The sequence below is a fragment of the Rattus rattus genome, chromosome 1, assembly GCF_011064425.1.
Source record: "Rattus rattus isolate New Zealand chromosome 1, Rrattus_CSIRO_v1, whole genome shotgun sequence".
Lineage (NCBI taxonomy): Eukaryota > Metazoa > Chordata > Mammalia > Rodentia > Muridae > Rattus > Rattus rattus.
The window spans coordinates 84,923,197-84,935,992 of record NC_046154.1 but is presented as its reverse complement, the minus strand read 5'-3'; the positions used below and the strand labels follow the sequence as shown (position 1 = coordinate 84,935,992).

The window sequence follows — 12,796 nt, the reverse complement described above, 5'->3', positions numbered from 1 at the left end:
TATCAATTCTTCATCTTAGACCATGAGCCATTGGAGTTCTGTTTAAGAAATTTCTCCCTGTGCCAAGGAGTTCAAGGTGCTTTCCCACTTTCTTTTCTATTAGATTGAGTATATCTGGTTTTATATTGAGGTCCTTGAACAACTTGGACTTGAGCTTTCTTTTTTTGTGCCAATTCAAATAGTTTTATTATTCCATGTTACTTGTTTTGGGTCTCTGTGGAACAATGCTATACCCTCTACTTAGACTTATTCCACCTCTTCAATGGTGGGTCCTGAAGAAGCACCACCAGATGGAGGAGCTCCTCCACCAGGGAAGCCACCAGGTATTCCTCCAGGCATGCTACCAGCACTCTGGTACAGTGTGGTAATGAAAGAGTTGCAGACCTTCTCTAGTTCTTTCTGCTGATACTCAAATTCTTTCTTCTCTGCAGTCTGGTTCTTAGCCAGCCAACTGATGATTTCATTGCACTTGTCAAGAATCTTCTGTTTGTCTTCATCATTGATCTTGCCTTGAAGTTTCTCATCTTCAACAGTTGCTTTCATGTTGAAAGCATAAGATTCCAGTGAATTCTTGGAGGAAACCTTATCTCTCTTCTTCTCATCCTCAGCTTTGTATGTCTCACCTTCTTGGACCATGCACTCAATATCCTCCTTACTCAAGAGGCCTTTGTCATTAGTGATGGTGATCTTGTTCTCCTTTCCTGTGTTCTTATCTACAGCAGATACATTGAGGATGCCATGGCATCAATGTCAAAAGTAACCTCAATGTGAGGAACCCCACGGGGTGCCAGAGGTATGCCTGTGAGCTCAAACTTCCCAAGCAGGTTTTTGTCCTTGGTCATGGCCCTTTCACCTTCATACATCTGGATGAGTACACCTGGCTGGTTGTCAGTGTACGTGGTGAAAGTCTGGGTCTGCTTGGTGGGAATGGTGCTATTGGGCTTGATGAGGACAGTCATGACTCTGCCAGCACTTTCAATGCCAAGGGAAAGAGGAGTGACATCCAAGAGCAGCAAATCCTGAACATTCTCAGACTTGTCTCCAGATAGAATGGCTGCCTGGACAGCTGCATCATAGACAAGTTTCATCGGAATTAATGCTCTTATTCAGTTCTTTTCCACTGAAGAAATCTTGCAGAAGTTTCTGGATCTTGAGGATTCTGGTAGAACCACCCACCAAGACAATATCATGGATCTGTGACTTGTCCAGTTTGGCATCCTTCTCTACAGGGTCCAGTGTGCCATGGAGCAGGTCAGCATTTGACTCCTCAAATAGAGCACGGGTAATGGAGGTGTAGAAGTCAATTCCCTCATAGAGAGAATCAATCTCAATATTGGCCTGGGTGCTGGAGGAGAGGCTGCGCTTGGCCCGCTCACAGGCAGTGCGGAGATGCCTGACAGCTCTCTTGTTCTCACTGATGTCCTTCTTGTGCTTTCGCTTAAACTAGCAATGAAATGGTTGACCATTCAGTTGTCAAAGTCTTCTCCACCCAAGTGGGTGTCTCCAGCTGTTGATTTGACTCCAAAAATTCCATCCTCAATAGTGAGGATTGACACATCAAAAGTGCCACCTCCCAAGTCAAAAATCAGCACATTCCTTTCAGCTCCAACCTTCTTATCTAAGTCATAGGCAATAGCAGCAGCAGTTGGCTCACTGATAATTCGAAGTACATTGAGGCCAGCAATAGTTCCAGCATCATTTGTTGCCTGTCGCTGAGAGTCATTGAAGTAAGCTAGCACTGTGACCACGGCATTGGTACCAGTATTTCCAAGGTAAGCTTCTGCAATTTCCTTCATCTTTGTCAGAACCATTGAGGACACTTCCTCTGGGTAGAACCTTGTCTCCCCTTTGCATTCGACTTGGACCTTGGGCCTACCTGTGTCATTCACAACCATGAAGGGCCAGTGCTTCATGTCAGACTGAACAACAGCATCATCGAACCCATGCCCGAGCAGATGTTTGGCATCAGTAACTGTGTTGGTGGGGTTCATTGCAAACTGATTCTTGGCCGCATCCCCAATTAATTTTTCTGTGTCAGTGAAAGCATCATAGCTCAGCGTGGTGCAGTTACCCTGGTCATTGGCAATTATTTCCACCATTCCATGCTGTAAGACACCCACACAGGAGTAGGTGGTACCAAGATCAATGCCAACTGCAGGTCCCTTAGACCTGGTTGCTTGTGTGTAGGCCCGGCTATGCTGACGACAAGACCACACAGAGACCCCGAGAACTGGCTCCGCGTTCAATGAGACTATTTCCATTTTTCTAAATCCAGACAGCCAGTTAGAGAAGCACCATTTATTGAAGATGCTTTCTTTTATCCATTGTATATTTTTGGCTTCTTTGTCAAAGATCAAGTGTGCATAAGTGTGTGGTTTTATTTCTGGGTCTTCCGTTCTATTCCATTGATCAACCTGTCTGTCTCTGCACCAATACTATACAGATTTTTATCACTATTGCTCTTTAGTAGAGCTTGAGGTTAGGAATGATAATTCCCTCAGCCATTCTTTTATTGGTAAGAATTGTTTTTGCTATTCTGGGTGTTTTGCCTATCCAGATGAATTTGATAATAGCTTTTTCCATGTCTTTGAAGAATTTTGTTGCGCTTTTGATGGGGACGGCATTGAATCTGTAGATTGCCTTTGGTAGGATGGCCATTATACTATGTTAATTCTGCCAATGCACGAGCATGGGACATCTCTCCATTTTCTGAGATCCTCAATTTCTTTTTTGAGAGACCTGAAGTTATTGTCATACTGATTTTCACTTGTTTGGTAAGTATTACCCCAAGATACTTTACATTATTTGTGTGTATTTTGAAGGGAGTTATTTCCCTAATTTCTTTGTCAGCCTGTTTATCATTTGTATAAAGGAAGGTTACAGATTTGAGTTAATTTTCTATCTGGCCACTTTTGAACTTGTTTATCAGTTGAAGAAGTTCTCTAGTAGAATTTTGGGGGCTGCTTATGTATACTAATATATCATCTGCAAATAGTAATACCATTATTTCTTCTTTGCCAATTTGTTCCCCCTTGATCTCTTTTTGTTGTCTTATTTTTCTAGCTAGCACTTCGAGTAACATATTGAATATACATGGGAAGAGTGAGCATCCTTATCTTGTCCCCGATTTTAGTGGGGTTGTTTCAAGTATCTCTCCGTTTATTTGATATTGGCTGTTGGTTTTCAGTTAAATGCTTTTTATTATGGTTAGGTATGGACCTTGAATTCCTGATCTCTCCAATACGTTTAACAAAAAGGGTGTTGTATTTTGTCAAATGTTTTATCTGCATCCAAGGAGATGATCATGTTAATTTTTTTTGCATTGGTTTATATAGTGAATTATGTTAATTGATTTTCATATATTTAACTAACCTTGAATTCCTGTGATGAATCCTTCTAGATCATAATAAATGATCCTGTTGATATGTTTTTGGATTCAGTTTGCAAAATTTCTATTGAATATTTTTGCTTGATATTCATATGCAAGATTCGTCTGAAGTTCTTTTTGGATGTCCCTTGTGTGGTTTAAGTAGTAGAGTAATTGTGACTTCATTGAATGAATTAGGTAACGTTCTTTCTGTTTCTACTTTATGGAATAGTTTGACAAATATTGGTATCAGGCCTACTTTGATGGTCTGGAAAAATTCTGAACTAAATCTATCTGGTGCTGAACTTTTGTTGTTTGGAAGGTTTTTATGACTTCTATTTCCTTATGGTATATGTGTCTGTTTAGATAGTTTACCTGCTCTTTATTTAACTTTGGTGTATAGTATGTATGTAGAAAAACATGCATTTCATCTAGATTTTTCAGTTTTGTTGACTATAGTCTTTCTATGATGATTTTTTTTTAATTTTCACTGTTTCTATTGTTATGTCTCCCATTTTATTTATAATTTTATGAATTTGCATACTGCCTCTGGGCCCTTTTGTTAGTATGGCTAGCCATTTATCTATCTTGTTAATTCTCTCAAAGAACCAGCTTTTGGTTTTGTTGAACTTTTTGTATTGTTCTCTCTGTTTCTATTTGGTTAATTTCAGTCCTGAGTTTTTCTGTTTCCTGATTTCTACTCCTCTTGAGTAAATTTGCTTCTCTTTGTTCGAAAGCTCCCAGGTGTGCTGTTAAATTGCTAACTGATATTATATATCAGTTCACTTAGTGCTATGACTTTTCCTCTTAGCACTGCTTTCATTGTGTCCCATAAATTTGGGTATGGTGTGTCAACATTTTCATTAAATTCCAGAAATTTCTTTCTTTATTTCTTCCTTGACCAAATTATCATTGAGTAGAGAGTTTTTCAGTTTTCTAATGTTTGTGGGCTTTCTGATAGTTTTGCTGTTATCAAAAACCAGCCTTAAGCCATGGTGGCCTGAAAAGGTTCACGGGGATATTTCAATCTTCTTATAGTAGTTGAGGGTCTTTTTTGTGACCAATTATCTGGTCAGTTTTGGAGAAGGTACCATAAGGTACTAAGAATAAGGTATATTTTATTTTAGGGTGAAATGTTCTGTGGATATTTGTTAAACCCAATTCGTTCATAACCTCGATTATTTCCACTGTGTCTCTGTTTAGTTTCTGTTTCAATGACCTGTCCACTGTTGAGTGTAGGGTGATGAAGTTTCCCACTATTATTGTGTGGGATTCACAGTGTGTTTTGAGCTTCAGTAAAGTTTCTTTTATGAGTGTGTGTGCCCTTGCGTTTGGGGCATAGATGTTGAGAAGTGAGACTTTCTTTTATTCAATTTTCTCTTTGATTAATATGAACTGTCCTTCCTCATCATACTTGATAACTTTTGGTTGAAAGACTATTTTATTGGATATTAGAATGGCAACTCCAGCTTGTTTCTTGGGACCATTTCCTTGAAGACGTATCCTTTTACTCTGAGATTAAGTCAGACTTTTAATTGAGGTGTGTTTCTTGTGTGCAAAAAAATGATGGACCTTGTTTGTGTAACCAGTCTGTTAGTTTATGTCTTTGTACAGGTGAGTTTTCTCTGTTAATATTGAGAGACATTAAAAACAGATGATGGTTCCTATTACATTTGTTTTTGTAGGTGGCCTTATGTGCTTCTGGTTCTCTCCTTTTGGAGTTGTGAGATGCTTAATATCTTGTCTTTTCTTGGTGTAGGTATCTTCCTTTTGTTGTTTTCCTTCTAGAATCCTCTGTAGGGCAATTTGGTAGATAGATCTGTTTGAATTTGATTTTGCCCTGCAATATTTTGGTTTCTCCATTTATGTTGATTGAGAGTCTTACTAAGTATAGTAGCCTTGGCTGGTGTTTGTGTTCTCTTAGAGTTTGCATGATCTCTTAACAGGCCCTCCTGACTTTCAAGGTTTCTGATGAGAAGTCTGGTATAATTCTAATAGGTATACCTTTGTATGTAACTTGCTTCTTTTCCCTTACAGCTTTAAATATTCTTTCTTTGTTCTGCACATTTAGTGATTTGACTGTTATATGATGAGAGGATTTTCTTTTCTGGTCCCATTTGTTTGGTATTCTATAGACTTCTTGTACCTTTATGGTCATTTCTGTCTTTAGGTTGGGGAAATTTTTTCTATGATTTTGTTGAAGGTGATTTCAGGGCCTTTGAGCTGGGAATCTTTGTTCTCCCCTATTCCAAGTATTCTTAGATTTGGTCTTTACATGAATATTTTGCATTAGGAGTTTCTTTTTTTATGTTTTGCATTTTCTTTGACATTTGTGTCAATCTCTTCTAAGGTATCTTCTCCCCACTACCCCCCAAGATTCTCTCTTCTATCACTTGTATTCTGTTGGTGATAACTTACATCTATAATTCCTGACATCTTTCCTAGGTTTTCCATTTCCAAGTTTGCCTCCATTTGTGTTTTATTTATTCTTTCCACTTCTCCTTTTAGGTCTTCGACTTCTTTATATCATTCTTTCACCTGATTAATTGTGTTTTACTGTATTTCTTTAAGGGACTTTTTTCCTCTTTAATGTCTTCTACCTAAACAGGTAGAAGACCTGTGTTTTTCTATATTTCGTTCAATAAGTTCTTTATATCCTCCTTAAAGGTCTGTATTATTGTCATGAGGTTAATACTATTATATTTGGTTTTCCTGTGTTTGTGGCTCGGTTAGGTATTAATGTTGGAGATATTTGGAAGGTCAGTGGTTTAACTCCACTCTTGATTTGGCATGTAAGTAAAACAAACAGTCCAACTAATTGTCAGTAAATAATAAATATTTAATGGATGTTTTTGGAAACAATAAAAAGAAATTTCTTTATGGACAGAAAACCTGGAAATGGAATAACATTTGAAATGTAAACAAAAATATCCAATAAAAAATAAAATAAAACTTTTTCCTAATTGCAAATGGAAATTTACAGATGTTTGTTCATTGAGGTTCCAACAGAGAAAAGAAGACAGCTTCTTGCCTAACATATCTTTTGGAGGCAAGGGTGCTCTTTTCTACTGGCTATGATTAAGCACCCATGGATTCATTCCCAGCCCTGTTGTCACAGATGTATGTCCAGTAAGAAAACACAATTAATCTTAGGTAATGAAATGAGAGCCCACTGCCACATGGTGCAGACAGTGACCAGGGGAACAAGCAGAGATTCAGCTGCTTCCATAGGTACATGGGTAAGTGGAGGACACCCAGAGACCAGTCCTTTGTGGGAGCCACTACAATGTTCAAGTATATCATTGACAGGTGGGAGAGGAAAAGGAGAGCTTCTCAATTATTATGAAGAATGGTGAGACTGTAGATGAGAATGCAAAGAGGAATCACCTGTCGTGAGATGGCTGCCCTGCCACCAGAGGCCATGGTAAAGTCCTGATCCTTGTTGTAGCTGAGGGACATGTCTGGGTCCATGGTCATTCAGTGGCAGGGGTCTGTGTTGATGTCTCATATTATCATTAACGTCCAGGTCGACATCTCTGTTATGGGCTGCATCATGATAGATGTCCAAGAACTCTGCAGACCTGTCTTCATCCTTCACTAGCTGCCACATGTGGGAGAGCAGACTGCACCTTCCTTTGGCAGAATAGTACCGTTGGCCCAGTAAGGTGCACAAGTAAGCACAGGGGGCATTAAGATGGGAGAGTAGGTCCCATCACTCATCTGCCCTGAGCTGTGTGATCACCGGAAAGATGCTCACCCTACTTCCTCCACTAAGGCAGATGGGTGACATAGCCCCAAGATCATTAGAATGAGAGACCTGGCTCTGCCCCACCAGCTGAAGCATTCTTGAGTGAAGGCCCTGAATCTCACCTATCCAACACAGTAGTACCAGCCTTCATGGTGAAGGCACAGGTGAGTCAGTCCTGAGGATATGTGAGCAGAAGACTTGGCCCCACTCTTTCCCTGCTGTATAATTTTAGTGAGCTAGCTGGAATAGTGCTGGAGAGAGCTCACCTTGGGGATGAAGGCACAGGACAGCTGTCAGGCTGAACAACTCAGCTATCACCAAGGCCCAGATATATGACGTTGGTTCACACTTCCCAAATTCCATCTCATCTCTGAATTGCTGGAGCATGTGAAAAGGCAGGTCCTACAAACCCAAAGTCATGGGACCTCTATGAAACAGGGTAACAAGAAGATATCCAGGATTAGTTCAGGTGAGGATCCACTATTGGTACAGCAGAAGCCAGAGGCCTCAAATAATAGTAATGAACATTGGCAAATAAAGATTCATAAATAAAAGGTTATCTTGATGGACATACTGTGACATACTAGAGCTTCCATAGTGAGATGTTTTCTGTGCTTCATTTCGTTTCGTTTATTTTTATTTTTGCTTTAAATTTTTGTTTTTTGAATAAGGTTGCAAGGGAGAGGTTGGATATGAAGGGATGGAGAGATGAATGGGATTGGGTTACATGATGTGAAATTCAAAAAGAATCAATAAAAAGTTTTTAAAAGGTAATGAAATGAATCATAGAATGGGTAAAGTCACTATTAGCAGATTCGAAACTGCTTAAGCAGAACAAATGAAGAATTGGAAGTGAAACAGTCGAACCCCGCTCTCTATATCCCCACCACACAAATTCTAAAAATTGCATTTGCTTCTACTGTTTTGAGGACACGTGGAGTTCCTTGACCAATGGCTGTAGGATGGAATACAAGCACCGTCAACCGGACTCATTGGGCCAAACAATCAAACAAACAATTTGCATTGTTTTCAACTTTTCTCAGAGATGTTTCTTTTTATATTGAGTAGTAACAATTGTAGAATCTCACATATATTCAGAGTAACTGGTTCTGCCCAGTTATGGTTAAGTCACCTATAACTATACTTATGATATCTTTCTCAAAACCCAAAACTCTGTGAACTTCTTGAGAAAAGGGACAGAAAGAATGTGAGACCCAGAAAATGAGAAGAGCTGTGCAATGCGGGTTTCAAGACATATGGCATGCAGTTGGAAACATCAGCTCACACTAATCTGGTTACTTGGATAGGACATGAGCAAAATTACGGTTCTTCGGGGCCTAACCCTCTGCAGCATACTCCTGAGGTCATAGCATTGTGGACATGCCTACCATAGGTTGACTGGGTTACACTGGATGGCCACATAGCCATGTGCAAATGGAATATGCTAATTAAATCAAGGGATTGTTAACAAGAGAGAAAAGAATAGATGAATTTGGAGAGCAACACGGTGCAAGGCACTAATGGGAGTTAGAAGGTGCTAATGGCATTTGATGAAAAATAGATTGCCTAAATGTGTGAACTTTGGGGTGAATAAATAAAAATATTGTTAAAGCAAACAATCATCTGTGAAGTTGGGAGGAGGTATGTTTTAGATGGTCCAAGAAGACTTGCAAAGGTCACAAAGTAGATATTATCAAATTGTATAAATTGTCTATGAAACTCTAATCTAATACTCTCCAAAGACAGTGCATAGAATGGACAAATAATGTGGGTACTTTTCTGCACTTCTTCCAAGTTATTGAGGTTCAGATTCATGGCTTTGTTTACTCTGCATAACTCAGATTGAAATTAAACTGACAGCCGACTCACTCTCATTCCCTTTACAAAATTTGATGACTTATTAGATGGATTGGAATGGCTTTGAAAGATTCTCCACACCTCAAAAGCACCCAACTGACCCTTTAAAGATAGGAAGCTCCATTTTAAAGTAGACAGTTTCTTAAATGTGGGTCTTAGTATACAAACCAACCATTAAACACGGCTCTATGTATAATTCAGAAGGAGAGAAACCAGAACATTTCTTCAGATTTATTTTTTGTTATTGTCGAGTTGGGAGGATTATTCCCTTCACCAATTGGTTTCATGTTTTTAAGTTTTCTTGATTGATGCTCCGGGTAAAAGCTTCAAATGAACAAAATTTCTGCTAAAAGCTGTACTTATGTGATTCTCTCAAACCACTAGCATTCAAAAGCTAGAAAGCACTGGTTTCTAGGGTATAGAATAAAAAGGATTTAGGAACACAATTAGGAACTTGTTCCAGCAATTAGAGCTGAGTTTAATTACAAACTAACCTCTCGATAGACCATTTGACAGCCAGTGCGAAGTGAGGGAAAAGGTCAGGAGGCTGCTAGAGGCAGTAAAGGAAGACTGCCCACTTATTTGTTTTTGTTCATGTTGTCTCCGGGCTCAGTGTTGCTTTCGTGAGGAATTAGGTAAGACATTTTATTATTTAAAATGTCTTCCTCTTTAACTCTTTAAACATGGTTTTATTTTTGCGTGCTTCATATTCTACCCATTCACCATGCAGGCTGAAATTCTGGATTTATTCTCTATCTAATGTGTATGGTACACATGTGTCCTTTCACCATCTCAAGGGATGTACCTTCTTAACAGAGCAACGGGCACCAAACTTGTTCAGACTCTAAGGTATTAAAAGCATCACAGGGCTTATTGATCTCTGGATCCCACTCAAGTATTACAGATGTGCATGACAGAGTTCTTGAGATGTTGCTTCTCTAAATCCCTCGTGCAGGTCTAAAGCTATGATCTCCACGTGGTTAAATAAAACAAAGGCCACTCTGGAATTGAGGACCAGTTTATAATTCTAATGTGTACACTGGAGTCATTTATTTTCTTCCAGTTAACACTTCCCAAAATGGAGCTCTCAAAAAGATAAATAAGAAGCCATTGTTCTTATGTTGCAATTTTTCCCTTAAGAATCAAGACTCAGATCCATTTGCTGGGCAAGTTACATGGATACAGCTCTATGCAGAGGTGTGCTGGCTCTGTGCTCTGAGCCAATTACATTAGAGGCAGACCTGAGCCAAGTGGGAGAAAGCATGTGGCTTAGGAACTGGTACTATGCACCACTCTGCTATTTTCTAGCCATAAGCAAGTCTCGAATCACTCATTTTGCTTCTCTTGACTTCAGCATTGGAAGCACAATTTCTTACCACCAAATAGAATGAGTTCAGTATTTCTGAATGCATATAATGTTACAGCCATAACATGAAGTTCTAGAAGAATGATAGACACCTAACAATGCCTGTTATACCACAGGATTTATATTTGTGTTAGGACAACCTTTTACAAAGTAGAAGACTGAGCAGAGAAATGAAGAAATTAATGATGTGCCATTCCAAAGAATAATTGTACCAAACCCAAAGAGGCTGATACTGTTCAGCAAGCTGTTGAGGTAAAGCAAAAAATAAATAAATAAATAGAAAGAAAGAAATAAAAAAAAAGAAAGAAAGAGGAAGAAAACAAACTTTACATAAAAGCTTGACACAGGAAAGAGCAAAGAAATGACGTTAAAAAACTCATTCTCACAATGTATGTTATAATTTTCAAGATAATTATATTCTCATTTTAAATATATAATTTTGAAAATGTTTACATATAAGTAATAAACTGTGAACATAATACTTGGAAACTCTCCTAGCAACTCCTGCCCACATCCTACAAACCTTCTCTTTGCAATGAGTCACTCTCCTACTTTCTTGTCTTATTTTGTCATGTATTTTTATCAAGCCTCTACAGGATTGGATACATTTTCTCCCACTAAAGCCCTGTAAGGCAGTAGTCTTCTGCTACATATTTGCTGGTAGCCATGGACTACCCCATGTATCCTCTCTGTTTGGGGGCTTCCTCTCTGGGAGCTCTGAGATGTCTGGGTGAGCTGATACTGTTATTCTTTGGTGTTGTGTTTGCCTTCAGTTCCTTCAATCCTTCCCCTAACTCTTACATATGAGTTACCAATCTCCATCCAATGTTTGGCTGTAAATATCTACATCTGTCTCAGTCAGCTACCGGTAGAGTCTCTCAGAGGACTGTCATGCTAGGCTCCTGTCTGCATGTACAACATTGCATCATTCACAGTGTCATAGTTTGGTGCCTGCCAATGGGATGAATCCCAAGTTGGGTCAGTCCCTGAATGGCATTTTTTTTAATGCAATTCTTTTAGATAGTAAGAATTCTGGGTCAAAAATTTGAAGGTAGGTTTTAATGTTCTAGTGCAGGCTTTGTGTGGCAAGCCACATCTTTTGTGTGTTTGTGGATTTATATTTTCCATAATATAAATCACAGACATGTTATAATCAGAATGTTATAATCCATTCTTCAGCTTTGACAATCTTAACATCTTTTTGTCTGTGATGTCCCCTGGATCTTGGAGGGCATGGTGTTAATATTCCATTTAGGGATAAGCGCTAAACAGTCACTAGTTTTCTAGTATTTTGACCTGTTATGATTCTCTGTGTTAACTGTTGCCTATTGCTAGCTACATATCCTTAATAAGTTCCACTTCAGGCCAGTGAAATAAATCATCAGCTATCAGTTACTGTCCAGATATGCAGCACTCAGTATATTATTTTATAATTTTATGTCAGTGACAGTATTCTGAGATATTCAAATTCCATGAAATGAATATGATACTAAAATTCAATTTAAAATTAATTAAAACAGCATTTGCAACTAATAAATACAGTATTTAGAAGGGAAGTGCTTAAGTGCGATTGTGTCTTAGGCTTCTATGTACTTTTTTCTGGTTTTATGGATTTAGATGTATATTTTTTTGAAGTCTGCACCTCTAGGTTTCCTTATCTCAGAAGGAGAATGAATCTCAGAAGGGTTTTGCTGGGGCTTAATGATATACGTAAAAGTCAAGATAACATCCAAGGGGTCAGAGTTGATGTTATGCAATTGTAGCTTCAGCCTTCCATGAGACTGAAGCAGAAGAATCCCATAAGTCCATAAAAATGGAGTAATAATAGGCAACAGAGTGGGACCCTGTATCCAAAACTAAATAGAAGGAAATAAAAAGAAAACAAGGGGAAAAGACTGATTCTGTACTAAGAATTATATTTCTCAACAGAACATATGATTACTTTAAAAGAATATACAGTCACAACTCACTGAGTAATTACTATCATCTATCATCTATCAATCATCTATTTATCTATCTGTCATTTGTTTATCATTTACTTATCTATCATCAGTTTATCTATTTTATGTCAATGCTTCTTGCTTAATACCAAGAATGTCTATAACCATAAGAGTCTATGCCCTTTAGTAAGGCAAATCTTTTCAGATTTTGAGTAATATATCCTTTGGAGAATCAAACTGAAATCCAAGTGTTAGATTGTCCCTTCACCACCAAGCACCCATTAGGTATACACATTGTGCAAAGATTTTGAGAGACCACAACCCTTAAAACCTGCTTTGCCTTCTGGTAAAATAATTTTCCTCCCAGTTGGCTCTTTTCTGGTTTTGGGGGATTTTACCATCTGTTGAGTAGCTGGGCCCATTTTACTGTGGTGTGGGCTCCTTTTAACCTAGAACACAGATGGAATACTCCACAGGTTAGAAGAATCTCTATTATCTGACTCGGCCTACTTGTTTTA

General features: G+C 38.5%; 1 pseudogene; it reads right to left on the bottom strand.

Annotated features, from left to right (window-relative positions):
- Positions 1-246: 246 nt before the first annotated feature.
- Positions 247-2,114, bottom strand: LOC116888305 (annotated as a pseudogene).
- Positions 2,115-12,796: the final 10,682 nt, after the last annotated feature.